Source organism: Euprymna scolopes, chromosome 28 (assembly GCF_053919585.1).
Source record: "Euprymna scolopes isolate OS-2025 chromosome 28, ASM5391958v1, whole genome shotgun sequence".
NCBI lineage: Eukaryota > Metazoa > Mollusca > Cephalopoda > Sepiida > Sepiolidae > Euprymna > Euprymna scolopes.
Genome location: NC_136509.1, coordinates 83,409,704 through 83,429,365, shown reverse-complemented (window position 1 = coordinate 83,429,365; position 19,662 = coordinate 83,409,704). Strand labels below are relative to the sequence as shown.

General features: G+C 41.1%; 58 non-coding genes across 58 annotated transcripts; all 58 read left to right on the top strand.

Moving 5' to 3' along the window:
- Positions 1 to 53: 53 nt before the first annotated feature.
- On the top strand, positions 54 to 125 carry Trnae-cuc (transfer RNA glutamic acid (anticodon CUC)). Its single transcript has one exon. It is a non-coding gene; the product is annotated as a tRNA-Glu (tRNA).
- Positions 126 to 317: 192 nt separating this feature from the next.
- On the top strand, positions 318 to 389 carry Trnae-cuc (transfer RNA glutamic acid (anticodon CUC)). The gene has a single exon. It is a non-coding gene; the product is annotated as a tRNA-Glu (tRNA).
- Positions 390 to 581: 192 nt separating this feature from the next.
- Trnae-cuc (transfer RNA glutamic acid (anticodon CUC)) lies at positions 582 to 653 on the top strand. Its single transcript has one exon. It is a non-coding gene; the product is annotated as a tRNA-Glu (tRNA).
- Positions 654 to 845: 192 nt separating this feature from the next.
- On the top strand, positions 846 to 917 carry Trnae-cuc (transfer RNA glutamic acid (anticodon CUC)). Its single transcript has one exon. It is a non-coding gene; the product is annotated as a tRNA-Glu (tRNA).
- Positions 918 to 1,109: 192 nt separating this feature from the next.
- Positions 1,110 to 1,180, top strand: Trnae-cuc (transfer RNA glutamic acid (anticodon CUC)). Its single transcript has one exon. It is a non-coding gene; the product is annotated as a tRNA-Glu (tRNA).
- Positions 1,181 to 1,372: 192 nt separating this feature from the next.
- Trnae-cuc (transfer RNA glutamic acid (anticodon CUC)) lies at positions 1,373 to 1,444 on the top strand. Its single transcript has one exon. It is a non-coding gene; the product is annotated as a tRNA-Glu (tRNA).
- Positions 1,445 to 1,636: 192 nt separating this feature from the next.
- On the top strand, positions 1,637 to 1,708 carry Trnae-cuc (transfer RNA glutamic acid (anticodon CUC)). The gene has a single exon. It is a non-coding gene; the product is annotated as a tRNA-Glu (tRNA).
- A 192-nt stretch (positions 1,709 to 1,900) lies between these two features.
- Positions 1,901 to 1,972, top strand: Trnae-cuc (transfer RNA glutamic acid (anticodon CUC)). The gene has a single exon. It is a non-coding gene; the product is annotated as a tRNA-Glu (tRNA).
- A 192-nt stretch (positions 1,973 to 2,164) lies between these two features.
- On the top strand, positions 2,165 to 2,236 carry Trnae-cuc (transfer RNA glutamic acid (anticodon CUC)). Its single transcript has one exon. It is a non-coding gene; the product is annotated as a tRNA-Glu (tRNA).
- A 192-nt stretch (positions 2,237 to 2,428) lies between these two features.
- On the top strand, positions 2,429 to 2,500 carry Trnae-cuc (transfer RNA glutamic acid (anticodon CUC)). Its single transcript has one exon. It is a non-coding gene; the product is annotated as a tRNA-Glu (tRNA).
- Positions 2,501 to 2,692: 192 nt separating this feature from the next.
- On the top strand, positions 2,693 to 2,764 carry Trnae-cuc (transfer RNA glutamic acid (anticodon CUC)). The gene has a single exon. It is a non-coding gene; the product is annotated as a tRNA-Glu (tRNA).
- A 456-nt stretch (positions 2,765 to 3,220) lies between these two features.
- On the top strand, positions 3,221 to 3,292 carry Trnae-cuc (transfer RNA glutamic acid (anticodon CUC)). The gene has a single exon. It is a non-coding gene; the product is annotated as a tRNA-Glu (tRNA).
- Positions 3,293 to 3,484: 192 nt separating this feature from the next.
- On the top strand, positions 3,485 to 3,556 carry Trnae-cuc (transfer RNA glutamic acid (anticodon CUC)). Its single transcript has one exon. It is a non-coding gene; the product is annotated as a tRNA-Glu (tRNA).
- Positions 3,557 to 3,747: 191 nt separating this feature from the next.
- Trnae-cuc (transfer RNA glutamic acid (anticodon CUC)) lies at positions 3,748 to 3,819 on the top strand. Its single transcript has one exon. It is a non-coding gene; the product is annotated as a tRNA-Glu (tRNA).
- Positions 3,820 to 4,275: 456 nt separating this feature from the next.
- Positions 4,276 to 4,347, top strand: Trnae-cuc (transfer RNA glutamic acid (anticodon CUC)). Its single transcript has one exon. It is a non-coding gene; the product is annotated as a tRNA-Glu (tRNA).
- A 192-nt stretch (positions 4,348 to 4,539) lies between these two features.
- Trnae-cuc (transfer RNA glutamic acid (anticodon CUC)) lies at positions 4,540 to 4,611 on the top strand. Its single transcript has one exon. It is a non-coding gene; the product is annotated as a tRNA-Glu (tRNA).
- A 192-nt stretch (positions 4,612 to 4,803) lies between these two features.
- On the top strand, positions 4,804 to 4,875 carry Trnae-cuc (transfer RNA glutamic acid (anticodon CUC)). Its single transcript has one exon. It is a non-coding gene; the product is annotated as a tRNA-Glu (tRNA).
- Positions 4,876 to 5,067: 192 nt separating this feature from the next.
- On the top strand, positions 5,068 to 5,139 carry Trnae-cuc (transfer RNA glutamic acid (anticodon CUC)). The gene has a single exon. It is a non-coding gene; the product is annotated as a tRNA-Glu (tRNA).
- Positions 5,140 to 5,331: 192 nt separating this feature from the next.
- On the top strand, positions 5,332 to 5,403 carry Trnae-cuc (transfer RNA glutamic acid (anticodon CUC)). Its single transcript has one exon. It is a non-coding gene; the product is annotated as a tRNA-Glu (tRNA).
- Positions 5,404 to 5,595: 192 nt separating this feature from the next.
- Trnae-cuc (transfer RNA glutamic acid (anticodon CUC)) lies at positions 5,596 to 5,667 on the top strand. The gene has a single exon. It is a non-coding gene; the product is annotated as a tRNA-Glu (tRNA).
- Positions 5,668 to 5,859: 192 nt separating this feature from the next.
- Trnae-cuc (transfer RNA glutamic acid (anticodon CUC)) lies at positions 5,860 to 5,931 on the top strand. The gene has a single exon. It is a non-coding gene; the product is annotated as a tRNA-Glu (tRNA).
- Positions 5,932 to 6,123: 192 nt separating this feature from the next.
- Positions 6,124 to 6,195, top strand: Trnae-cuc (transfer RNA glutamic acid (anticodon CUC)). Its single transcript has one exon. It is a non-coding gene; the product is annotated as a tRNA-Glu (tRNA).
- A 192-nt stretch (positions 6,196 to 6,387) lies between these two features.
- Trnae-cuc (transfer RNA glutamic acid (anticodon CUC)) lies at positions 6,388 to 6,459 on the top strand. The gene has a single exon. It is a non-coding gene; the product is annotated as a tRNA-Glu (tRNA).
- A 192-nt stretch (positions 6,460 to 6,651) lies between these two features.
- Trnae-cuc (transfer RNA glutamic acid (anticodon CUC)) lies at positions 6,652 to 6,723 on the top strand. The gene has a single exon. It is a non-coding gene; the product is annotated as a tRNA-Glu (tRNA).
- A 192-nt stretch (positions 6,724 to 6,915) lies between these two features.
- Trnae-cuc (transfer RNA glutamic acid (anticodon CUC)) lies at positions 6,916 to 6,987 on the top strand. Its single transcript has one exon. It is a non-coding gene; the product is annotated as a tRNA-Glu (tRNA).
- Positions 6,988 to 7,179: 192 nt separating this feature from the next.
- Trnae-cuc (transfer RNA glutamic acid (anticodon CUC)) lies at positions 7,180 to 7,251 on the top strand. Its single transcript has one exon. It is a non-coding gene; the product is annotated as a tRNA-Glu (tRNA).
- Positions 7,252 to 7,641: 390 nt separating this feature from the next.
- On the top strand, positions 7,642 to 7,713 carry Trnae-cuc (transfer RNA glutamic acid (anticodon CUC)). Its single transcript has one exon. It is a non-coding gene; the product is annotated as a tRNA-Glu (tRNA).
- Positions 7,714 to 7,904: 191 nt separating this feature from the next.
- Trnae-cuc (transfer RNA glutamic acid (anticodon CUC)) lies at positions 7,905 to 7,976 on the top strand. Its single transcript has one exon. It is a non-coding gene; the product is annotated as a tRNA-Glu (tRNA).
- A 192-nt stretch (positions 7,977 to 8,168) lies between these two features.
- On the top strand, positions 8,169 to 8,240 carry Trnae-cuc (transfer RNA glutamic acid (anticodon CUC)). Its single transcript has one exon. It is a non-coding gene; the product is annotated as a tRNA-Glu (tRNA).
- Positions 8,241 to 8,432: 192 nt separating this feature from the next.
- On the top strand, positions 8,433 to 8,504 carry Trnae-cuc (transfer RNA glutamic acid (anticodon CUC)). Its single transcript has one exon. It is a non-coding gene; the product is annotated as a tRNA-Glu (tRNA).
- A 455-nt stretch (positions 8,505 to 8,959) lies between these two features.
- Positions 8,960 to 9,031, top strand: Trnae-cuc (transfer RNA glutamic acid (anticodon CUC)). Its single transcript has one exon. It is a non-coding gene; the product is annotated as a tRNA-Glu (tRNA).
- Positions 9,032 to 9,223: 192 nt separating this feature from the next.
- Positions 9,224 to 9,295, top strand: Trnae-cuc (transfer RNA glutamic acid (anticodon CUC)). The gene has a single exon. It is a non-coding gene; the product is annotated as a tRNA-Glu (tRNA).
- A 192-nt stretch (positions 9,296 to 9,487) lies between these two features.
- Positions 9,488 to 9,559, top strand: Trnae-cuc (transfer RNA glutamic acid (anticodon CUC)). Its single transcript has one exon. It is a non-coding gene; the product is annotated as a tRNA-Glu (tRNA).
- A 192-nt stretch (positions 9,560 to 9,751) lies between these two features.
- Positions 9,752 to 9,823, top strand: Trnae-cuc (transfer RNA glutamic acid (anticodon CUC)). The gene has a single exon. It is a non-coding gene; the product is annotated as a tRNA-Glu (tRNA).
- A 192-nt stretch (positions 9,824 to 10,015) lies between these two features.
- On the top strand, positions 10,016 to 10,087 carry Trnae-cuc (transfer RNA glutamic acid (anticodon CUC)). Its single transcript has one exon. It is a non-coding gene; the product is annotated as a tRNA-Glu (tRNA).
- A 192-nt stretch (positions 10,088 to 10,279) lies between these two features.
- Trnae-cuc (transfer RNA glutamic acid (anticodon CUC)) lies at positions 10,280 to 10,351 on the top strand. Its single transcript has one exon. It is a non-coding gene; the product is annotated as a tRNA-Glu (tRNA).
- A 192-nt stretch (positions 10,352 to 10,543) lies between these two features.
- Positions 10,544 to 10,615, top strand: Trnae-cuc (transfer RNA glutamic acid (anticodon CUC)). Its single transcript has one exon. It is a non-coding gene; the product is annotated as a tRNA-Glu (tRNA).
- A 192-nt stretch (positions 10,616 to 10,807) lies between these two features.
- Positions 10,808 to 10,879, top strand: Trnae-cuc (transfer RNA glutamic acid (anticodon CUC)). Its single transcript has one exon. It is a non-coding gene; the product is annotated as a tRNA-Glu (tRNA).
- A 390-nt stretch (positions 10,880 to 11,269) lies between these two features.
- Trnae-cuc (transfer RNA glutamic acid (anticodon CUC)) lies at positions 11,270 to 11,341 on the top strand. The gene has a single exon. It is a non-coding gene; the product is annotated as a tRNA-Glu (tRNA).
- A 192-nt stretch (positions 11,342 to 11,533) lies between these two features.
- Trnae-cuc (transfer RNA glutamic acid (anticodon CUC)) lies at positions 11,534 to 11,605 on the top strand. Its single transcript has one exon. It is a non-coding gene; the product is annotated as a tRNA-Glu (tRNA).
- Positions 11,606 to 11,797: 192 nt separating this feature from the next.
- Trnae-cuc (transfer RNA glutamic acid (anticodon CUC)) lies at positions 11,798 to 11,868 on the top strand. Its single transcript has one exon. It is a non-coding gene; the product is annotated as a tRNA-Glu (tRNA).
- Positions 11,869 to 12,060: 192 nt separating this feature from the next.
- Trnae-cuc (transfer RNA glutamic acid (anticodon CUC)) lies at positions 12,061 to 12,132 on the top strand. Its single transcript has one exon. It is a non-coding gene; the product is annotated as a tRNA-Glu (tRNA).
- A 192-nt stretch (positions 12,133 to 12,324) lies between these two features.
- Trnae-cuc (transfer RNA glutamic acid (anticodon CUC)) lies at positions 12,325 to 12,396 on the top strand. Its single transcript has one exon. It is a non-coding gene; the product is annotated as a tRNA-Glu (tRNA).
- A 192-nt stretch (positions 12,397 to 12,588) lies between these two features.
- Trnae-cuc (transfer RNA glutamic acid (anticodon CUC)) lies at positions 12,589 to 12,659 on the top strand. Its single transcript has one exon. It is a non-coding gene; the product is annotated as a tRNA-Glu (tRNA).
- A 2,960-nt stretch (positions 12,660 to 15,619) lies between these two features.
- Trnae-cuc (transfer RNA glutamic acid (anticodon CUC)) lies at positions 15,620 to 15,688 on the top strand. The gene has a single exon. It is a non-coding gene; the product is annotated as a tRNA-Glu (tRNA).
- Positions 15,689 to 15,880: 192 nt separating this feature from the next.
- On the top strand, positions 15,881 to 15,952 carry Trnae-cuc (transfer RNA glutamic acid (anticodon CUC)). The gene has a single exon. It is a non-coding gene; the product is annotated as a tRNA-Glu (tRNA).
- Positions 15,953 to 16,149: 197 nt separating this feature from the next.
- On the top strand, positions 16,150 to 16,221 carry Trnae-cuc (transfer RNA glutamic acid (anticodon CUC)). The gene has a single exon. It is a non-coding gene; the product is annotated as a tRNA-Glu (tRNA).
- Positions 16,222 to 16,413: 192 nt separating this feature from the next.
- On the top strand, positions 16,414 to 16,485 carry Trnae-cuc (transfer RNA glutamic acid (anticodon CUC)). The gene has a single exon. It is a non-coding gene; the product is annotated as a tRNA-Glu (tRNA).
- Positions 16,486 to 16,677: 192 nt separating this feature from the next.
- Trnae-cuc (transfer RNA glutamic acid (anticodon CUC)) lies at positions 16,678 to 16,749 on the top strand. The gene has a single exon. It is a non-coding gene; the product is annotated as a tRNA-Glu (tRNA).
- Positions 16,750 to 16,941: 192 nt separating this feature from the next.
- On the top strand, positions 16,942 to 17,013 carry Trnae-cuc (transfer RNA glutamic acid (anticodon CUC)). Its single transcript has one exon. It is a non-coding gene; the product is annotated as a tRNA-Glu (tRNA).
- A 192-nt stretch (positions 17,014 to 17,205) lies between these two features.
- On the top strand, positions 17,206 to 17,277 carry Trnae-cuc (transfer RNA glutamic acid (anticodon CUC)). Its single transcript has one exon. It is a non-coding gene; the product is annotated as a tRNA-Glu (tRNA).
- Positions 17,278 to 17,474: 197 nt separating this feature from the next.
- On the top strand, positions 17,475 to 17,546 carry Trnae-cuc (transfer RNA glutamic acid (anticodon CUC)). The gene has a single exon. It is a non-coding gene; the product is annotated as a tRNA-Glu (tRNA).
- A 192-nt stretch (positions 17,547 to 17,738) lies between these two features.
- Trnae-cuc (transfer RNA glutamic acid (anticodon CUC)) lies at positions 17,739 to 17,810 on the top strand. Its single transcript has one exon. It is a non-coding gene; the product is annotated as a tRNA-Glu (tRNA).
- Positions 17,811 to 18,002: 192 nt separating this feature from the next.
- Trnae-cuc (transfer RNA glutamic acid (anticodon CUC)) lies at positions 18,003 to 18,074 on the top strand. Its single transcript has one exon. It is a non-coding gene; the product is annotated as a tRNA-Glu (tRNA).
- A 192-nt stretch (positions 18,075 to 18,266) lies between these two features.
- Trnae-cuc (transfer RNA glutamic acid (anticodon CUC)) lies at positions 18,267 to 18,338 on the top strand. Its single transcript has one exon. It is a non-coding gene; the product is annotated as a tRNA-Glu (tRNA).
- Positions 18,339 to 18,793: 455 nt separating this feature from the next.
- Trnae-cuc (transfer RNA glutamic acid (anticodon CUC)) lies at positions 18,794 to 18,864 on the top strand. Its single transcript has one exon. It is a non-coding gene; the product is annotated as a tRNA-Glu (tRNA).
- Positions 18,865 to 19,056: 192 nt separating this feature from the next.
- Positions 19,057 to 19,127, top strand: Trnae-cuc (transfer RNA glutamic acid (anticodon CUC)). The gene has a single exon. It is a non-coding gene; the product is annotated as a tRNA-Glu (tRNA).
- A 455-nt stretch (positions 19,128 to 19,582) lies between these two features.
- Trnae-cuc (transfer RNA glutamic acid (anticodon CUC)) lies at positions 19,583 to 19,653 on the top strand. Its single transcript has one exon. It is a non-coding gene; the product is annotated as a tRNA-Glu (tRNA).
- Positions 19,654 to 19,662: the final 9 nt, after the last annotated feature.

The following is a 19,662-nucleotide window of genomic DNA, read 5'->3' as shown; positions in this document are numbered from 1 at the left end:
GCTCATGCATTATTAAGTAAAGAAGATGTCCGTTCGATCGGAAGCCAACATTCTCCCATATGGTCTAGTGGTTAGGATTCCTGGCTCTCACCCAGGCGGCCCGGGTTCGATTCCCGGTGTGGGAATGTCACGTTTCTTATTTGTATTATCGGAATTGCAATGTTTTATATATTTCTCTCATTTGCAGGGCATTGTCCTGAACTTTTCTGTGGCTTCCATATGCTGATAATTAACTGGGAAAAGCAAACATTCTTGTGAAGTGATGCTCATGCATTATTAAGTAAAGAAGATGTCCGTTCGATCGGAAGCCAACATTCTCCCATATGGTCTAGTGGTTAGGATTCCTGGCTCTCACCCACGCGGCCCGGTTTCGATTCCCGGTGTGGGAATGTCATGTATTTTATTTGTATTATCGGAATTACAATGTTTTATATATTTCTCTCATTTGCAGAGCATGGTCCTGAACTTTTCTGTGGCTTCCATATGCTGATAATTAACTGGGAAAAGCAAACATTCTTATGAAGTGATGCTCATGCATTATTAAGTAAAGAAGATGTCCGTTCGATCGGAAGCCAACATTCTCCCATATGGTCTAGTGGTTAGGATTCCTGGCTCTCACCCAGGGTGCCCGGGTTCGATTCCCGGTGTGGGAATGTCATGTATTTTATTTGTATTATCGGAATTACAATGTTTTATATATTTCTCTCATTTGCAGGGCATTGTCCTGAACTTTTCTGTGGCTTCCATATGCTGATAATTAACTGGGAAAAGCAAACATTCTTATGAAGTGATGCTCATGCATTATTAAGTAAAGAAGATGTCCGTTCGATCGGAAGCCAACATTCTCCCATATGGTCTAGTGGTTAGGATTCCTGGCTCTCACCCAGGCGGCCCGGGTTCGATTCCCGGTGTGGGAATGTCATGTATTTTATTTGTATTATCGGAATTACAATGTTTTATATATTTCTCTCCTTTGCAGGGCATTGTCCTGAACTTTTCTGTGGCTTCCATATGCTGATAATTAACTGGGAAAAGCAAACATTCTTATGAAGTGATGCTCATGCATTATTAAGTAAAGAAGATGTCCGTTCGATCGGAAGCCAACATTCTCCCATATGGTCTAGTGGTTGGATTCCTGGCTCTCACCCAGGGTGCACGGGTTCGATTCCCGGTGTGGGAATGTCATGTATTTTATTTGTATTATCGGAATTACAATGTTTTATATATTTCTCTCATTTGCAGGGCATTGTCCTAAACTTTTCTCTGGCTTCCATATGCTGATAATTAACTGGGAAAAGCAAACATTCTTATGAAGTGATGCTCATGCATTATTAAGTAAAGAAGATGTCCGTTCGATCGGAGGCCAACATTCTCCCATATGGTCTAGTGGTTAGGATTCCTGGCTCTCACCCAGACGGCCCGGGTTCGATTCCCGGTGTGGCAATGTCATGTATTTTATTTGTATTATCGGAATTACAATGTTTTATATATTTCTCTCATTTGCAGGGCATTGTCCTGAACTTTTCTGTGGCTTCCATATGCTGATAATTAACTGGGAAAAGCAAACATTCTTATGAAGTGATGCTCATGCATTATTAAGTAAAGAAGATGTCCGTTCGATCGGAAGCCAACATTCACCCATATGGTCTAGTTGTTAGGATTCCTGGCTCTCACCCAGGCGGCCCGGGTTCGATACCCGGTGTGGGAATGTCATGTATTTTATTTGTATTATCGGAATTACAATGTTTCATATATTTCTCTCATTTGCAGGGTATTGTCCTGAACTTTTCTGTGGCTTCCATATGCTGATAATTAACTGGGAAAAGCAAACATTCTTATGGAGTGATGGTCATGCATTATTAAGTAAAGAAGATGTCCGTTCGATGTGAAGCCAACATTCTCCCATATGGTCTAGTGGTTAGGATTCCTGGCTCTCACCCAGGGTGCGCGGGTTCGATTCCCGGTGTGGGAATGTCATGTATTTTATTTGTATTATCGGAATTACAATGTTTTATATATTTCTCTCATTTGCAGGGCATTGTCCTGAACATTTCTGTGGCTACCATATGCTGATAATTAACTGGGAAAAGCAAACATTCTTATGAAGTGATGCTCATGCATTATTAAGTAAAGAAGATGTCCGTTCGATCGGAGGCCAACATTCTCCCATATGGTCTAGTGGTTAGGATTCCTGGCTCTCACCCAGACGGCCCGGGTTCGATTCCCGGTGTGGGAATGTCATGTATTTTATTTGTATTATCGGAATTACAATGTTTCATATATTTCTCTCATTTGCAGGGCATTGTCCTGAACTTTTCTGTGGCTTCCATATGCTGATAATTAACTGGGAAAAGCAAACATTCTTATGAAGTGATGCTCATGCATTATTAAGTAAAGAAGATGTCCGTTCGATCGGAAGCCAACATTCTCCCATATGGTCTAGTGGTTAGGATTCCTGGCTCTCACCCAGGCGGCCCGGGTTCGATTCCCGGTGTGGGAATGTCATGTATTTTATTTGTATTATCGGAATTACAATGTTTTATATATTTCTCTCATTTGCAGGGCATTGTCCTGAACTTTTCTGTGGCTTCCATATGCTGATAATTAACTGGGAAAAGCAAACATTCTTATGAAGTGATGCTCATGCATTATTAAGTAAAGAAGATGTCCGTTCGATCGGAAGCCAACATTCTCCCATATGGTCTAGTTGTTAGGATTCCTGGCTCTCACCCAGGGTGCCCGGGTTCGATTCCCGGTGTGAGAATGTCATGTATTTTATTTGTATTATCGGAATTACAATGTTTCATATATTTCTCTCATTTGCAGGGCATTGTCCTGAACTTTTCTGTGGCTTCCATATGCTGATAATTAACTGGGAAAAGCAAACATTCTTATGAAGTGATGCTCATGCATTATTAAGTAAAGAAGATGTCCGTTCGATCGGAAGCCAACATTCACCCATATGGTCTAGTTGTTAGGATTCCTGGCTCTAACCCAGGCGGCCCGGGTTCGATTCCCAGTGTGGGAATGTCATGTATTTTATTTGTATTATCGGAATTACAATGTTTCATATATTTCTCTCATTTGCAGGGTATTGTCCTGAACTTTTCTGTGGCTTCCATATGCTGATAATTAACTGGGAAAAGCAAACATTCTTATGGAGTGATGGTCATGCATTATAAAGTAAAAAAGATGTCCGGTCGATGTGAAGCCAACATTCTCCCATATGGTCTAGTGGTTAGGATTCCTGGCTCTCACCCAGGGTGCCCGGGTTCGATTCCCGGTGTGGGAATGTCATGTATTTTATTTGTATTATCGGAATTACAATGTTTTATATATTTCTCTCATTTGCAGGGCATTGTCCTGAACTTTTCTGTTGCTTTCATATGCTGATAATTAACTGGGAAAAGCAAACATTCTTATGAAGTGATGCTCATGCATTATTAAGTAAAGAAGATGTGCGTTCGATCGGAGGCCAACATTCTCCCATATGGTCTAGTGGTTAGGATTCCTGGCTCTCACCCAGACGGCCCGGGTTCGATTCCCGGTGTGGGAATGTCATGTATTTTATTTGTATTATCGGAATTACAATGTTTTATATATTTCTCTCCTTTGCAGGGCATTGTCCGGAATTTTCTGTGGCTTCCATATGCTGATAATTAACTGGGAAAAGCAAACATTCTTATGAAGTGATGCTCATGCATTATTAAGTAAAGAAGATGTCCGTTCGATCAGAAGCCAACATTCTCCCATATGGTCTAGTGGTTAGGATTCCTGGCTCTCGCCCAGGCGGCCCGGGTTCGATTCCCGGTGTGGGAATGTCATGTATTTTATTTGTATTATCGGAATTACAATGTTTTATATATTTCTCTCATTTGCAGGGCATTGTCCTGAACTTTTCTGTGGCTTCCATATGCTGATAATTAACTGGGAAAAGCAAACATTCTTATGAAGTGATGCTCATGCATTATTAAGTAAAGAAGATGTCCGTTCGATCGGAAGCCAACATTCCCCCATATGGTCTAGTTGTTAGGATTCCTGGCTCTAACCCAGGCGGCCCGGGTTCGATTCCCGGTGTGGGAATGTCATGTATTTTATTTGTATTATCGGAATTACAATGTTTCATATATTTCTCTCATTTGCAGGGTATTGTCCTGAACTTTTCTGTGGCTTCCATATGCTGATAATTAACTGGGAAAAGCAAACATTCTTATGGAGTGATGGTCATGCATTATTAAGTAAAGAAGATGTCCGTTCGATGTGAAGCCAACATTCTCCCATATGGTCTAGTGGTTAGGATTCCTGGCTCTCACCCAGGCGGCCCGGGTTCGATTCCCGGCGTGGGAATGTCATGTATTTTATTTGTATTATCGGAATTACAATGTTTTATATATTTCTCTCATTTGCAGGGCATTGTCCTGAACTTTTCTGTGGCTTCCATATGCTGATAATTAACTGGGAAAAGCAAACATTCTTATGAAGTGATGCTCATGCATTATTAAGTAAAGAAGATGTCCGTTCGATCGGAAGCCAACATTCTCCCATATGGTCTAGTGGTTAGGATTCCTGGCTCTCACCCAGACGGCCCGGGTTCGATTCCCGGTGTGGGCATGTCACGTATTTTATTTGTATTATCGGAATTACAATGTTTTATATATTTCTCTCCTTTGCAGGGCATTGTCCTGAACTTTTCTGTGGCTTCCATATGCTGATAATTAACTGGGAAAAGCAAACATGCTTATGAAGTGATGTTCATGCATTATTAAGTAAAGAAGATGTCCGTTCGATCGGAAGCCAACATTCTCCCATATGGTCTAGTGGTTAGGATTCCTGGCTCTCACCCAGGTGGCCCGGGTTCGATTCCCGGTGTGGGAATGTCATGTATTTTATTTGTATTATCGGAATTACAATGTTTTATATATTTCTCTCATTTGCAGGGCATTGTCCTGAACTTTTCTGTGGCTTCCATATGCTGATAATTGACTGCGAAAAGCAAACATTCTTATGAAGTGATGCTCATGCATTATTAAGTAAAGAAGATGTCCGTTCGATCGGAAGCCAACATTCTCCCATATTGTCTAGTGGTTAGGATTCCTGGCTCTCACCCAGGCGGCCCGGGTTCGATTCCCGGTGTGGGAATGTCATGTATTTTATTTGTATTATCGGAATTACAATGTTTTATATATTTCTCTCATTTGCAGGGCATTGTCCTGAACTTTTCTGTGGCTTCCATATGCTGATAATTAACTGGGAAAAGCAAACATTCTTATGAAGTGATGCTCATGCATTATTAAGTAAAGAAGATGTCCGTTCGATCGGAAGCCAACATTCTCCCATATGGTCTTATGGTTAGGATTCCTGGCTCTCACCCGGGCGGCCCGGGTTCGATTCCCGGTGTGGGAATGTCATGTATTTTATTTGTATTATCGGAATTACAATGTTTTATATATTTCTCTCATTTGAAGGGCATTGTCCTGAACTTTTCTGTGGCTTCCATATGCTGATAATTTACTGGGAAAAGCAAACATTCTTATGAAGTGATGCTCATGCATTATTAAGTAAAGAAGATGTCCGTTCGATCGGAAGCCAACATTCTCCCATATGGTCTAGTGGTTAGGATTCCTGGCTCTCACCCAGGCGGCCCGGGTTCGATTCCCGGTGTGGGAATGTCATGTATTTTATTTGTATTATCGGAATTACAATGTTTTATATATTTCTCTCATTTGCAGGGCATTGTCCTGAACGTTTCTGTGGCTTCCATATGCTGATAATTGACTGCGAAAAGCAAACATTCTTATGAAGTGATGCTCATGCATTATTAAGTAAAGAAGATGTCCGTTCGATCGGAAGCCAACATTCTCCCATATTGTCTAGTGGTTAGGATTCCTGGCTCTCACCCAGGCGGCCCGGGTTCGATTCCCGGTGTGGGAATGTCATGTATTTTATTTGTATTATCGGAATTACAATGTTTTATATATTTCTCTCATTTGCAGGGCATTGTCCTGAACTTTTCTGTGGCTTCCATATGCTGATAATTAACTGGGAAAAGCAAACATTCTTATGAAGTGATGCTCATGCATTATTAAGTAAAGAAGATGTCCGTTCGATCGGAAGCCAACATTCTCCCATATGGTCTAATGGTTAGGATTCCTGGCTCTCACCTGGGCGGCCCGGGTTCGATTCCCGGTGTGGGAATGTCATGTATTTTATTTGTATTATCGGAATTACAATGTTTTATATATTTCTCTCATTTGCAGGGCATTGTCCTGAACTTTTCTGTGGCTTCCATATGCTGATAATTTACTGGGAAAAGCAAACATTCTTATGAAGTGATGCTCATGCATTATTAAGTAAAGAAGATGTCCGTTCGATCGGAAGCCAACATTCTCCCATATGGTCTAGTGGTTAGGATTCCTGGCTCTCACCCAGGCGGCCCGGGTTCAATTCCCGGTGTGGGAATGTCATGTATTTTATTTGTATTATCGGAATTACAATGTTTTATATATTTCTCTCATTTGCAGGGCATTGTCCTGAACTTTTCTGTGGCTTCCATATGCTGATAATTTACTGGGAAAAGCAAACATTCTTATGAAGTGATGCTCATGCATTATTAAGTAAAGAAGATGTCCGTTCGATCGGAAGCCAACATTCTCCCATATGGTCTAGTGGTTAGGATTCCTGGCTCTCACCCAGGCGGCCCGGGTTCGATTCCCGGTGTGGGAATGTCATGTCTTTTATTTGTATTATCGGAATTACAATGTTTTATATATTTCTCTCATTTGCAGGGCATTGTCCTGAACGTCTCTGTGGCTTCCATATGCTGATAATCAACTGGGAAAAGCAAACATTCTTATGAAGTGATGCTCATGCATTATTAAGTAAAGAAGATGTCCGTTCGATCGGAAGCCAACATTCTCCCATATGGTCTAGTTGTTAGGATTCCTGGCTCTCACCCAGACGGCCCGGGTTCGATTCCCGGTGTGGGAATGTCATGTATTTTATTTGTATTATCGGAATTACAATGTTTTATATATTTCTCTCATTTGCAGGGCATTGTCCTGAAATTTTCTGTGGCTTCCATATGCTGATAATTAACTGGGAAAAGCAAACATTCTTATGAAGTGATGCTCATGCATTATTAAGAACAGAAGATGTCCGTTCGATCGGAAGCCAACATTCTCCCATATGGTCTAGTGGTTAGGATTCCTGGCTCTCACCCAGGCGGCCCGGGTTCGATTCCCGGTGTGGGAATGTCATGTATTTTATTTGTATTATCGGAATTACAATGTTTTATATATTTCTCTCATTTGCAGGGCATTGTCCTGAACTTTTCTGTGGCTTCCATATGCTGATAATTAACTGGGAAAAGCAAACATTCTTATGAAATGATGCTCATGCATTATTAAGAACAGAAGATGTCCGTTCGATCGGAAGCCAACATTCTCCCATATGGTCTAGTGGTTAGGATTCCTGGCTCTCATTTTTCTCTCATATATTTCTCTCATTTGCAGGGCATTGTCCTGAAATTTTCTGTGGCTTCCATATGCTGATAATTAACTGGGAAAAGCAAACATTCTTATGAAGTGATGCTCATGCATTATTAAGAACAGAAGATGTCCGTTCGATCGGAAGCCAACATTCTCCCATATGGTCTAGTGGGTAGGATTCCTGGCTCTCACCCAGGCGGCCCGGGTTCGATTCCCGGTGTGGAATGTCATGTATTTTATTTGTATTATCGGAATTACAATGTTTTATATATTTCTCTCATTTGCAGGGCATTGTCCTGAACTTTTCTGTGGCTTCCATATGCTTATAATTAACTGGGAAAAGCAAACATTCTTATGAAATGATGCTCATGCATTATTAAGAACAGAAGATGTCCGTTCGATCGGAAGCCAACATTCTCCCATATGGTCTAGTGGTTAGGATTCCTGGCTCTCACCCAGGCGGCCCGGGTTCGATTCCCGGTGTGGGAATGTCATGTATTTTATTTGTATTATCGGAATTACAATGTTTTATATATTTCTCTCATTTGCAGGGCATTGTCCTGAACTTTTCTGTGGCTTCCATATGCTGATAATTAACTGGGAAAAGCAAACATTCTTATGAAGTGATGCTCATTCATTATTAAGTAAAGAAGATGTCCGTTCGATCGGTAGCCAACATTCTCCCATATGGTCTAGTGGTTAGGATTCCTGGCTCTCACCCAGGCGGCTCGGGTTCGATTCCCGGTGTGGGAATGTCATGTATTTTATTTGTATTATCGGAATTACAATGTTTCATATATTTCTCTCATTTGCAGGGTATTGTCCTGAACTTTTCTGTGGCTTCCATATGCTGATAATTAACTGGGAAAAGCAAACATTCTTATGGAGTGATGGTCATGAATTATTAAGTAAAGAAGATGTCCGTTCGATGTGAAGCCAACATTCTCCCATATGGTCTAGTGGTTAGGATTCCTGGCTCTCACCCAGGCGGCCCGGGTTCGATTCCCGGCGTGGGAATGTCATGTATTTTATTTGTATTATCGGAATTACAATGTTTTATATATTTCTCTCATTTGCAGGGCATTGTCCTGAACTTTTCTGTGGCTTCCATATGCTGATAATTAACTGGGAAAAGCAAACATTCTTATGAAGTGATGCTCATGCATTATTAAGTAAAGAAGATGTCCGTTCGATCGGAAGCCAACATTCTCCCATATGGTCTAGTGGTTAGGATTCCTGGCTCTCACCCAGACGGCCCGGTTCGGTTCCCGGTGTGGGAATGTAACGTATTTTATTTGTATTATCGGAATTACAATGTTTTATATATTTCTCTCCTTTGCAGGGCATTGTCCTGAACTTTTCTGTGGCTTCCATATGCTGATAATTAACTGGGAAAAGCAAACATGCTTATGAAGTGATGTTCATGCATTATTAAGTAAAGAAGATGTCCGTTCGATCGGAAGCCAACATTCTCCCATATGGTCTAGTGGTTAGGATTCCTGGCTCTCACCCAGGCGGCCCGGGTTCGATTCCCGGTGTGGGAATGTCATGTATTTTATTTGTATTATCGGAATTACAATGTTTTATATATTTCTCTCATTTGCAGGGCATTGTCCTGAACTTTTCTGTGGCTTCCATATGCTGATAATTGACTGCGAAAAGCAAACATTCTTATGAAGTGATGCTCATGCATTATTAAGTAAAGAAGATGTCCGTTCGATCGGAAGCCAACATTCTCCCATATTGTCTAGTGGTTAGGATTCCTGGCTCTCACCCAGGCGGCCCGGGTTCGATTCCCGGTGTGGGAATGTCATGTATTTTATTTGTATTATCGGAATTACAATGTTTTATATATTTCTCTCATTTGCAGGGCATTGTCCTGAACTTTTCTGTGGCTTCCATATGCTGATAATTAACTGGGAAAAGCAAACATTCTTATGAAGTGATGCTCATGCATTATTAAGTAAAGAAGATGTCCGTTCGATCGGAAGCCAACATTCTCCCATATGGTCTAATGGTTAGGATTCCTGGCTCTCACCCAGGCGGCCCGGGTTCGATTCCCGGTGTGGGAATGTCATGTATTTTATTTGTATTATCGGAATTACAATGTTTTATATATTTCTCTCATTTGCAGGGCATTGTCCTGAACTTTTCTGTGGCTTCCATATGCTGATAATTTACTGGGAAAAGCAAACATTCTTATGAAGTGATGCTCATGCATTATTAAGTAAAGAAGATGTCCGTTCGATCGGAAGCCAACATTCTCCCATATGGTCTAGTGGTTAGGATTCCTGGCTCTCACCCAGGCGGCCCGGGTTCGATTCCCGGTGTGGGAATGCCATGTATTTTATTTGTATTATCGGAATTACAATGTTTTATATATTTCTCTCATTTGCAGGGCATTGTCCTGAACTTTTCTGTGGCTTCCATATGCTGATAATTTACTGGGAAAAGCAAACATTCTTATGAAGTGATGCTCATGCATTATTAAGTAAAGAAGATATCCGTTCGATCGGAAGCCAACATTCTCCCATATGGTCTAGTGGTTAGGATTCCTGGCTCTCACCCAGGCGGCCCGGGTTCGATTCCCGGTGTGGGAATGTCATGTATTTTATTTGTATTATCGGAATTACAATGTTTTATATATTTCTCTCATTTGCAGGGCATTGTCCTGAACGTCTCTGTGGCTTCCATATGCTGATAATCAACTGGGAAAAGCAAACATTCTTATGAAGTGATGCTCATGCATTATTAAGTAAAGAAGATGTCCGTTCGATCGGAAGCCAACATTCTCCCATATGGTCTAGTGGTTAGGATTCCTAGCTCTCACCCAGACGGCCCGGGTTCGATTCCCGGTGTGGGAATGTCATGTATTTTATTTGTATTATCGGAATTACAATGTTTTATATATTTCTCTCATTTGCAGGGCATTGTCCTGAAATTTTCTGTGGCTTCCATATGCTGATAATTAACTGGGAAAAGCAAACATTCTTATGAAGTGATGCTCATGCATTATTAAGAACAGAAGATGTCCGTTCGATCGGAAGCCAACATTCTCCCATATGGTCTAGTGGTTAGGATTCCTGGCTCTCACCCAGGCGGCCCGGGTTCGATTCCCGGTGTGGGAATGTCATGTATTTTATTTGTATTATCGGAATTACAATGTTTTATATATTTCTCTCATTTGCAGGGCATTGTCCTGAACTTTTCTGTGGCTTCCATATGCTGATAATTAACTGGGAAAAGCAAACATTCTTATGAAATGATGCTCATGCATTATTAAGAACAGAAGATGTCCGTTCGATCGGAAGCCAACATTCTCCCATATGGTCTAGTGGTTAGGATTCCTGGCTCTCACCCAGGCGGCCCGGGTTCGATTCCCGGTGTTGGAATGTCATGTATTTTATTTGTATTATCGGAATTACAATGTTTTATATATTTCTCTCAGTTGCAGGGCATTATCCTGAACTTTTCTGTGGCTTCCATATGCTGATAATTAACTGGGAAAAGCAAACATTCTTATGAAGTGATGCTCATGCATTATTAAGTAAAGAAGATGTCCGTTCGATCGGAAGCCAACATTCTCCCATATGGTCTAGTGGTTAGGATTCCTGGCTCTCATTTTTCTCTCATATATTTCTCTCATTTGCAGGGCATTGTCCTGAAATTTTCTGTGGCTTCCATATGCTGATAATTAACTGGGAAAAGCAAACATTCTTATGAAGTGATGCTCATGCATTATTAAGAACAGAAGATGTCCGTTCGATCGGAAGCCAACATTCTCCCATATAGTCTAGTGGTTAGGATTCCTGGCTCTCACCCAGGCGGCCCGGGTTCGATTCCCGGTGTGGGAATGTCATGTATTTTATTTGTATTATCGGAATTACAATGTTTTATATATTTCTCTCATTTGCAGGGCATTGTCCTGAACTTTTCTGTGGCTTCCATATGCTGATAATTAACTGGGAAAAGCAAACATTCTTATGAAATGATGCTCATGCATTATTAAGAACAGAAGATGTCCGTTCGATCGGAAGCCAACATTCTCCCATATGGTCTAGTGGTTAGGATTCCTGGCTCTCACCCAGGCGGCCCGGGTTCGATTCCCGGTGTGGGAATGTCATGTATTTTATTTGTATTATCGGAATTACAATGTTTCATATATTTCTCTCATTTGCAGGGTATTGTCCTGAACTTTTCTGTGGCTTCCATATGCTGATAATTAACTGGGAAAAACAAACATTCTTATGAAGTGATGCTCATGCATTATTAAGTAAAGAAGATGTCCGTTCGATCGGAAGCCAACATTCTCCAATATGGTCTAGTGGTTAGGATTCCTGGCTCTCCCCCAGCGGCCCGGGTTCGATTCCCGGTGTTGGAATGTCATGTATTTTATTTGTATTATCGGAATTACAATGTTTTATATATTTCTCTCAGTTGCAGGGCATTATCCTGAACTTTTCTGTGGCTTCCATATGCTGATAATTAACTGGGAAAAGCAAACATTCTTATGAAGTGATGCTCATGCATTATTAAGTAAAGAAGATGTCCGTTCGATCGGAAGCCAACATTCTCCCATATGGTCTAGTGGTTAGGATTCCTGGCTCTCACCCAGGCGGCCCGGGTTCGATTCCCGGTGTGGGAATGTCGTGTATTTTATTTGTATTATCGGAATTACAATGTTTCATATATTTCTCTCATTTGCAGGGTATTGTCTTGAACTTTTCTGTGGCTTCCATATGCTGATAATTAACTGGGAAAAGCAAACATTCTTATGAAGTGATGCTCATGCATTATTAAGTAAAGAAGATGTCCGTTCGATCGGAAGCCAACATTCTCCCATATGGTCTAGTGGTTAGGATTCCTGGCTCTCACCCAGGCGGCCCGGGTTCGATTCCCGGTGTGGGAATGTCATGTATTTTATTTGTATTATCGGAATTACAATGTTTTATATATTTCTCTCATTTGCAGGGCATTGTCCTGAACTTTTCTGTGGCTTCCATATGCTGATAATTAACTGGGAAAAGCAAACATTCTTATGAAGTGATGCTCATGCATTATTAAGTAAAGAAGATGTCCGTTCGATCGGAAGCCAACATTCTCCCATATGGTCTAGTGGTTAGGATTCCTGGCTCTCGCCCAGCGGCCCGGGTTCGATTCCCGGTGTGGGAATGTCATGTATTTTATTTGTATTATCGGAATTACAATGTTTTATATATTTCTCTCATTTGCAGGGCATTGTCCTGAACATTTCTGTGGCTTCCATATGCTGATAATTAACTGGGAAAAGCAAACATTCTTATGAAGTGATGCTCATACATTATTAAGTAAAGAAGATGTCCGTTCGATCGGAAGCCAACATTCTCCCACATGGTCTAGTGCAGTTGTTCTCAACCTTTTTCACTCCATTCCCCCCTTCATTAATTCTCAACATTCGTGTGGCTCCCCTTCATTTTTCTCCCAAATCCCACCCTGCCAAAAAAGGCGCAGAAAAAAAAGAATAAATAAAATGTTGATGAAGAGAACACCCTTGCTTTATTACAAAGTTTACAGTCATAATTATCTTATATTGATAGATTTCTGTGATATGCTTAACTTACATCACTAGACTACAAAAGACTAGCAGACAATAGCAAATTTGATTTGGATGGGAGAAAGTTCAATTAACCTCTGCATACTTTATCACACATCAGTGGGAAGGCTGATATTGTTTCTTTTCAGTCAGTTGACGAATCCGAGGTTGTGTCACTGACAATGCACATCTCATGTCGGGGTCCACATCCAATCGGTTGCGGCTCTTATTCTTGATTTGTAGAAGGGTGGAGAAACCAGACTCACATAAATAGGTAGTTGAAAAAGGCAAGAGTAGTCGAAGTGCAATCTCACTGACTTTTGGATATGACTGATGCATCGAACACCAGAATACATTCAGAGATTTTTCTTCATAGAGATCTTTGGCAGCAGAATCATGTTTGAGATCAAGGAACTCGTCCTGAACATCACTGGGAATGGTAGTAATATCAAGAGTGCCAGAGAATGGATTCCTTACCAACTTCCCTTCTTCCTCCTCGAATTCTGGGAAGTACATATTAAGTTCACTTTCCAAGGATCTCAGATGCTGGGTGATTTCAGTTTTAAGTAATGGGTCAAGCAGACTATCTTCTTCATTCTCGTCAAGGACAGCTGAAAGGTTTTCAAACATGGCAACATTCCCGGCACCGACTTTCCTTTGCCAATTCTGGAGCTTGGCAAGAAATCCACGAAGACAGTCCATCAGGTGAAACACATTTCTTTCCTTGCCCTGTAGTTTCAGATTCAACCTATTTAGCTGCTCAAATATATCTGCTAAATATGCAAGACGTGGCTCCCACAAAACCTCATTGAAGTGACTCAACAGATCATCTTTCCCTTGCATTTCCAGGAACAATTTTAGCTCCCCCCGAAGTTCAAACACTCGATTCACAACATTGCCCTTGGAAAGCCAGCGCACTTTGGAGTAAAAGAGGAGAGCTTCATGCTCCGAATCCATGTCTCTACAGAGGTTCTGGAAAAGGCGAGAGTTCAGAGCTCCAGCTTTTACAAAGTTGACGCATTTGACCACTGCCTCCAGGATCTTGCAAAGTTCATCAGGGAGGGTTTTCGACGCCAGTGCAAAACGATGGATCATACAATGAACCCCCTTGGCATTCGCTTCTGGAACCCTGATTTTGATCCCAGCATCGCTGGAGCCCCGTCTGTACAGACTCCACAACAATTTTCCCATGGGATCCTGTTAGCTTTGAAGAAAGAAGATAGCTTTTCCATCACATCTTCAGCTGTTGTGGTGGTCTCAAGCTGTGTACATAACAGATATTCTTCCTTGATATCACACAAGAAAATATACCTAACAAACACGAGTAGCTGTGCACACGAACTCACATCCGTTGACTCATCCAGTTGTATTGCAAACATACCAGCTGGAGACGATTTGATCTCCTGTATCACTTTTTCCTTTATGTCATCTGACATTTCATTAATTCTCCGCTTCACTGTGTCGTTTGACAAGGAAATTTGTTGAATTTTACGTTCATTTGCATCTCCAAGAACACGCTTGACCATCTTTAAAGTACATGGCTTAATTAAGGTTTCACCAATTGTGTGGGGCTTCTTTTGCTTCGCTATTTCAAGGGCAACCTCGTATGATGCCTCAACTACACTTGAGGTCTGTTGTTGGAAAGCACCAGTTGCATCCAGTTTCTGTTTTCCGAAACTACTTTCATGGCGCCTGAAAAAATCGGGGTCTTTTTCAGCATACTGTGGATGGATGGTCTGCAAATGATGCTTCAACTTACTAGGCCTCATAGAATCGTTCCCCAAGACTTTGAAGCACAGTACACACTGAGGTTTCTCGATGCCATCAGCGAGAATTGATGTAAATCCGTAGCTAATGTACTCTTCACTGTACTTCCGCTTCTTAGTAACACTAGTAGCCATCGCAAATCTAGGGAAAATAAAGAAGACAGACATTCAGAACAAACATTAAGTGATAAAACAAAAGAATGATCACACATTAAGCACACACACAAGCATACACAAACATACACAGAGAGAGTAAAGATGATAAACATTCACACTCAACCTAGCAAGCTGAAATGTACTTTCTACAGCAAGAACACACCTCCTTTGACAAGCACTACCCCAATTGAAATTATGAGAAGAATAGCGAGTCACATCAATATTAGCACTAAAAAAAAAAAAGCAGGAATACCTGAGTAGGGAATGAGCATGAATACAATGATACCAAAAAATAAGAAAATAATAAAGGAAGTGCACAAATATTTCACACACGAAAACAGCGACCGCATTTATAATTGTCGAACAAAATAAGTAAAACAGTATACAGTATGGTTCAGAATCAATTATACCCACATGTTTACGTGCTGATATCCAAGGCCACACTGAGATAATTCGATCACCTCTCTTCCACATACATACACACATACATACATACACACGTACACACATTCGTAACAATATTATGTAGGTAACAAAATTTTATTGTCAACTTAATCAATTAAAAAAGAAAATTCCACCATGGCCCCCCTAAATTATTGCCATGGCCCCCTTGGGGGCCATGGCCCCCAGGTTGAGAGTCTATGGTCTAGTGGTTAGGATTCCTGGCTCTCACCCAGGCGGCCCGGGTTCGATTCCCGGTGTGGGAATGTCATGTATTTTATTTGTATTATCGGAATTACAATGTTTTATATATTTCTCTCATTTGCAGGGCATTGTCCTGAACTTTTCTGTGGCTTCCATATGCTGATAATTAACTGGGAAAAGCAAACATTCTTATGAAGTGATGCTCATGCATTATTAAGTAAAGAAGATGTCCGTTCGATCGGAAGCCAACATTCTCCCATATGGTCTAGTGGTTAGGATTCCTGGCTCTCACCCAGGCGGCCCGGGTTCGATTCCCGGTGTGGGAATGTCATGTCATGTATTTTATTTGTATTATCGGAATTACAATGTTTTATATATTTCTCTCATTTGCAGGGCATTGTCCTGAACTTTTCTGTGGCTTCCATATGCTGATAATTAACTGGGAAAAGCAAACATTCTTATGAAGTGATGCTCATGCATTATTAAGTAAAGAAGATGTCCGTTCGATCGGAAGCCAACATTCTCCCATATGGTCTAGTGGTTAGGATTCCTGGCTCTCACCCAGGCGGCCCGGGTTCGATTCCCGGTGTGGGAATGTCATGTATTTTATTTGTATTATCGGAATTACAATGTTTTATATATTTCTCTCATTTGCAGGGCATTGTCCTGAACCTTTCTGTGGCTTCCATATGCTGATAATTAACTGGGAAAAGCAAACATTCTTATGAAGTGATGCTCATGCATTATTAAGTAAAGAAGATGTCCGTTCGATCGGAAGCCAACATTCTCCCATATGGTCTAGTGGTTAGGATTCCTGGCTCTCACCCAGGCGGCCCGGGTTCGATTCCCGGTGTGGGAATGTCATGTATTTTATTTGTATTATCGGAATTACAATGTTTTATATATTTCTCTCATTTGCAGGGCATTGTCCTGAACTTTTCTGTGGCTTCCATATGCTGATAATTAACTGGGAAAAGCAAACATTCTTATGAAGTGATGCTCATGCATTATTAAGTAAAGAAGATGTCCGTTCGATCGGAAGCCAACATTCTCCCATATGGTCTAGTGGTTAGGATTCCTGGCTCTCACCCAGGCGGCCCGGGTTCGATTCCCGGTGTGAGAATGTCATGTATTTTATTTGTATTATCGGAATTACAATGTTTTATATATTTCTCTCATTTGCAGGGCATTGTCCTGAACTTTTCTGTGGCTTCCATATGCTGATAATTAACTGGGAAAAGCAAACATTCTTATGAAGTGATGCTCATGCATTATTAAGTAAAGAAGATGTCCGTTCGATCGGAAGCCAACATTCTCCCATATGGTCTAGTTGTTAGGATTCCTGGCTCTCACCCAGGCGGCCCGGGTTCGATTCCCGGTGTGGGAATGTCATGTATTTTATTTGTATTATCGGAATTACAATGTTTTATATATTTCTCTCATTTGCAGGGCATTGTCCTGAACATTTCTGTGGCTTCCATATGCTGATAATTAACTGGGAAAAGCAAACATTCTTATGAAGTGATGCTCATGCATTATTAAGTAAAGAAGATGTCCGTTCGATCGGAAGCCAACATTCTCCCATATGGTCTAGTGGTTAGGATTCCTGGCTCTCACCCAGGCGGCCCGGGTTCGATTCCCGGTGTGGGAATGTCATGTCATGTATTTTATTTGTATTATCGGAATTACAATGTTTTATATATTTCTCTCATTTGCAGGGCATTGTCCTGAACTTTTCTGTGGCTTCCATATGCTGATAATTAACTGGGAAAAGCAAACATTCTTATGAAGTGATGCTCATGCATTATTAAGTAAAGAAGATGTCCGTTCGATCGGAAGCCAACATTCTCCCATATGGTCTAGTGGTTAGGATTCCTGGCTCTCACCCAGGCGGCCCGGGTTCGATTCCCGGTGTGGGAATGTCATGTATTTTATTTGTATTATCGGAATTACAATGTTTTATATATTTCTCTCATTTGCAGGGCATTGTCCTGAACTTTTCTGTGGCTTCCATATGCTGATAATTAACTGGGAAAAGCAAACATTCTTATGAAGTGATGCTCATGCATTATTAAGTAAAGAAGATGTCCGTTCGATCGGAAGCCAACATTCTCCCATATGGTCTAGTGGTTAGGATTCCTGGCTCTCACCCAGGCGGCCCGGGTTCGATTCCCGGTGTGGGAATGTCATGTATTTTATTTGTATTATCGGAATTACAATGTTTTATATATTTCTCTCATTTGCAGGGCATTGTCCTGAACTTTTCTGTGGCTTCCATATGCTGATAATTAACTGGGAAAAGCAAACATTCTTATGAAGTGATGCTCATGCATTATTAAGTAAAGAAGATGTCCGTTCGATCGGAAGCCAACATTCTCCCATATGGTCTAGTTGTTAGGATTCCTGGCTCTCACCCAGGCGGCCCGGGTTCGATTCCCGGTGTGGGAATGTCATGTATTTTATTTGTATTATCGGAATTACAATGTTTTATATATTTCTCTCATTTGCAGGGCATTGTCCTGAACTTTTCTGTGGCTTCCATATGCTGATAATTAACTGGGAAAAGCAAACATTCTTATGAAGTGATGCTCATGCATTATTAAGTAAAGAAGATGTCCGTTCGATCGAAAGCCAACATTCTCCCATATGGTCTAGTGGTTAGGATTCCTGGCTCTCACCCAGGCGGCCCGGGTTCGATTCCCGGTGTGGGAATGTCATGTATTTTATTTGTATTATCGGAATTACAATGTTTTATATATTTCTCTCATTTGCAGGGCATTTTCCTGAACTTTTCTGTGGCTTCCATATGCTGATAATTAACTGGGAAAAGCAAACATTCTTATGAAGTGATGCTCATGCATTATTAAGTAAAGAAGATATCCGTTCGATCGGAAGCCAACATTCTCCCATATGGTGTAGTGGTTAGGTTTCCTGGCTCTCACCCAGCGGCCCGGGTCCGATTCCCGGTGTGGGAATGTCATGTATTGTATTTGTATTATCGGAATTACAATGTTTTATATATTTCTCTCATTTGCAGGGCATTGTCCTGAACATTTCTGTGGCTTCCATATGCTGATAATTAACTGGGAAAAGCAAACATTCTTATGAAGTGATGCTCATGCATTATTAAGTAAAGAAGATGTCTGTTCGATCGGAAGCCAACATTTTCCCATATGGTCTAGTGGTTAGGATTCCTGGCTCTCACCCAGCGGCCCGGGTTCGATTCCCGGTGTGGGAATGTCATGTATTTTATTTGTATTATCGGAATTACAATGTTTTATATATTTCTCTCATTTGCAGGGCATTATCCTGAACTTTTCTGTGGCTTCCATATGCTGATAATTAACTGGGAAAAGCAAACATTCTTATGAAGTGATGCTCATGCATTATTAAGTAAAGAAGATGTCCGTTCGATCGGAAGCCAACATTCTCCCATATGGTCTAGTGGTTAGGATTCCTGGCTCTCACCCAGCGGCCCGGGTTCGATTCCCGGTGTGGGAATGTCATGTATTTTATTTGTATTATCGGAATTACAATGTTTTATATATTTCTCTCATTTGCAGGGCATTGTCCTGAACATTTCTGTGGCTTCCATATGCTGATAATTAACTGGGAAAAGCAAACATTCTTATGAAGTGATGCTCATGCATTATTAAGTAAAGAAGATATCCGTTCGATCGGAAGCCAACATTCTCCGATATGGTGTAGTGGTTAGGTTTCCTGGCTCTCACCCAGCGGCCCGGGTCCGATTCCCGGTGTGGGAATGTCATGTATTGTATTTGTATTATCGGAATTACAATGTTTTATATATTTCTCTCATTTGCAGGGCATTGTCCTGAACATTTCTGTGGCTTCCATATGCTGATAATTAACTGGGAAAAGCAAACATTCTTATGAAGTGATGCTCATGCATTATTAAGTAAAGAAGATGTCTGTTCGATCGGAAGCCAACATTTTCCCATATGGTCTAGTGGTTAGGATTCCTGGCTCTCACCCAGCGGCCCGGGTTCGATTCCCGGTGTGGGAATGTCATGTA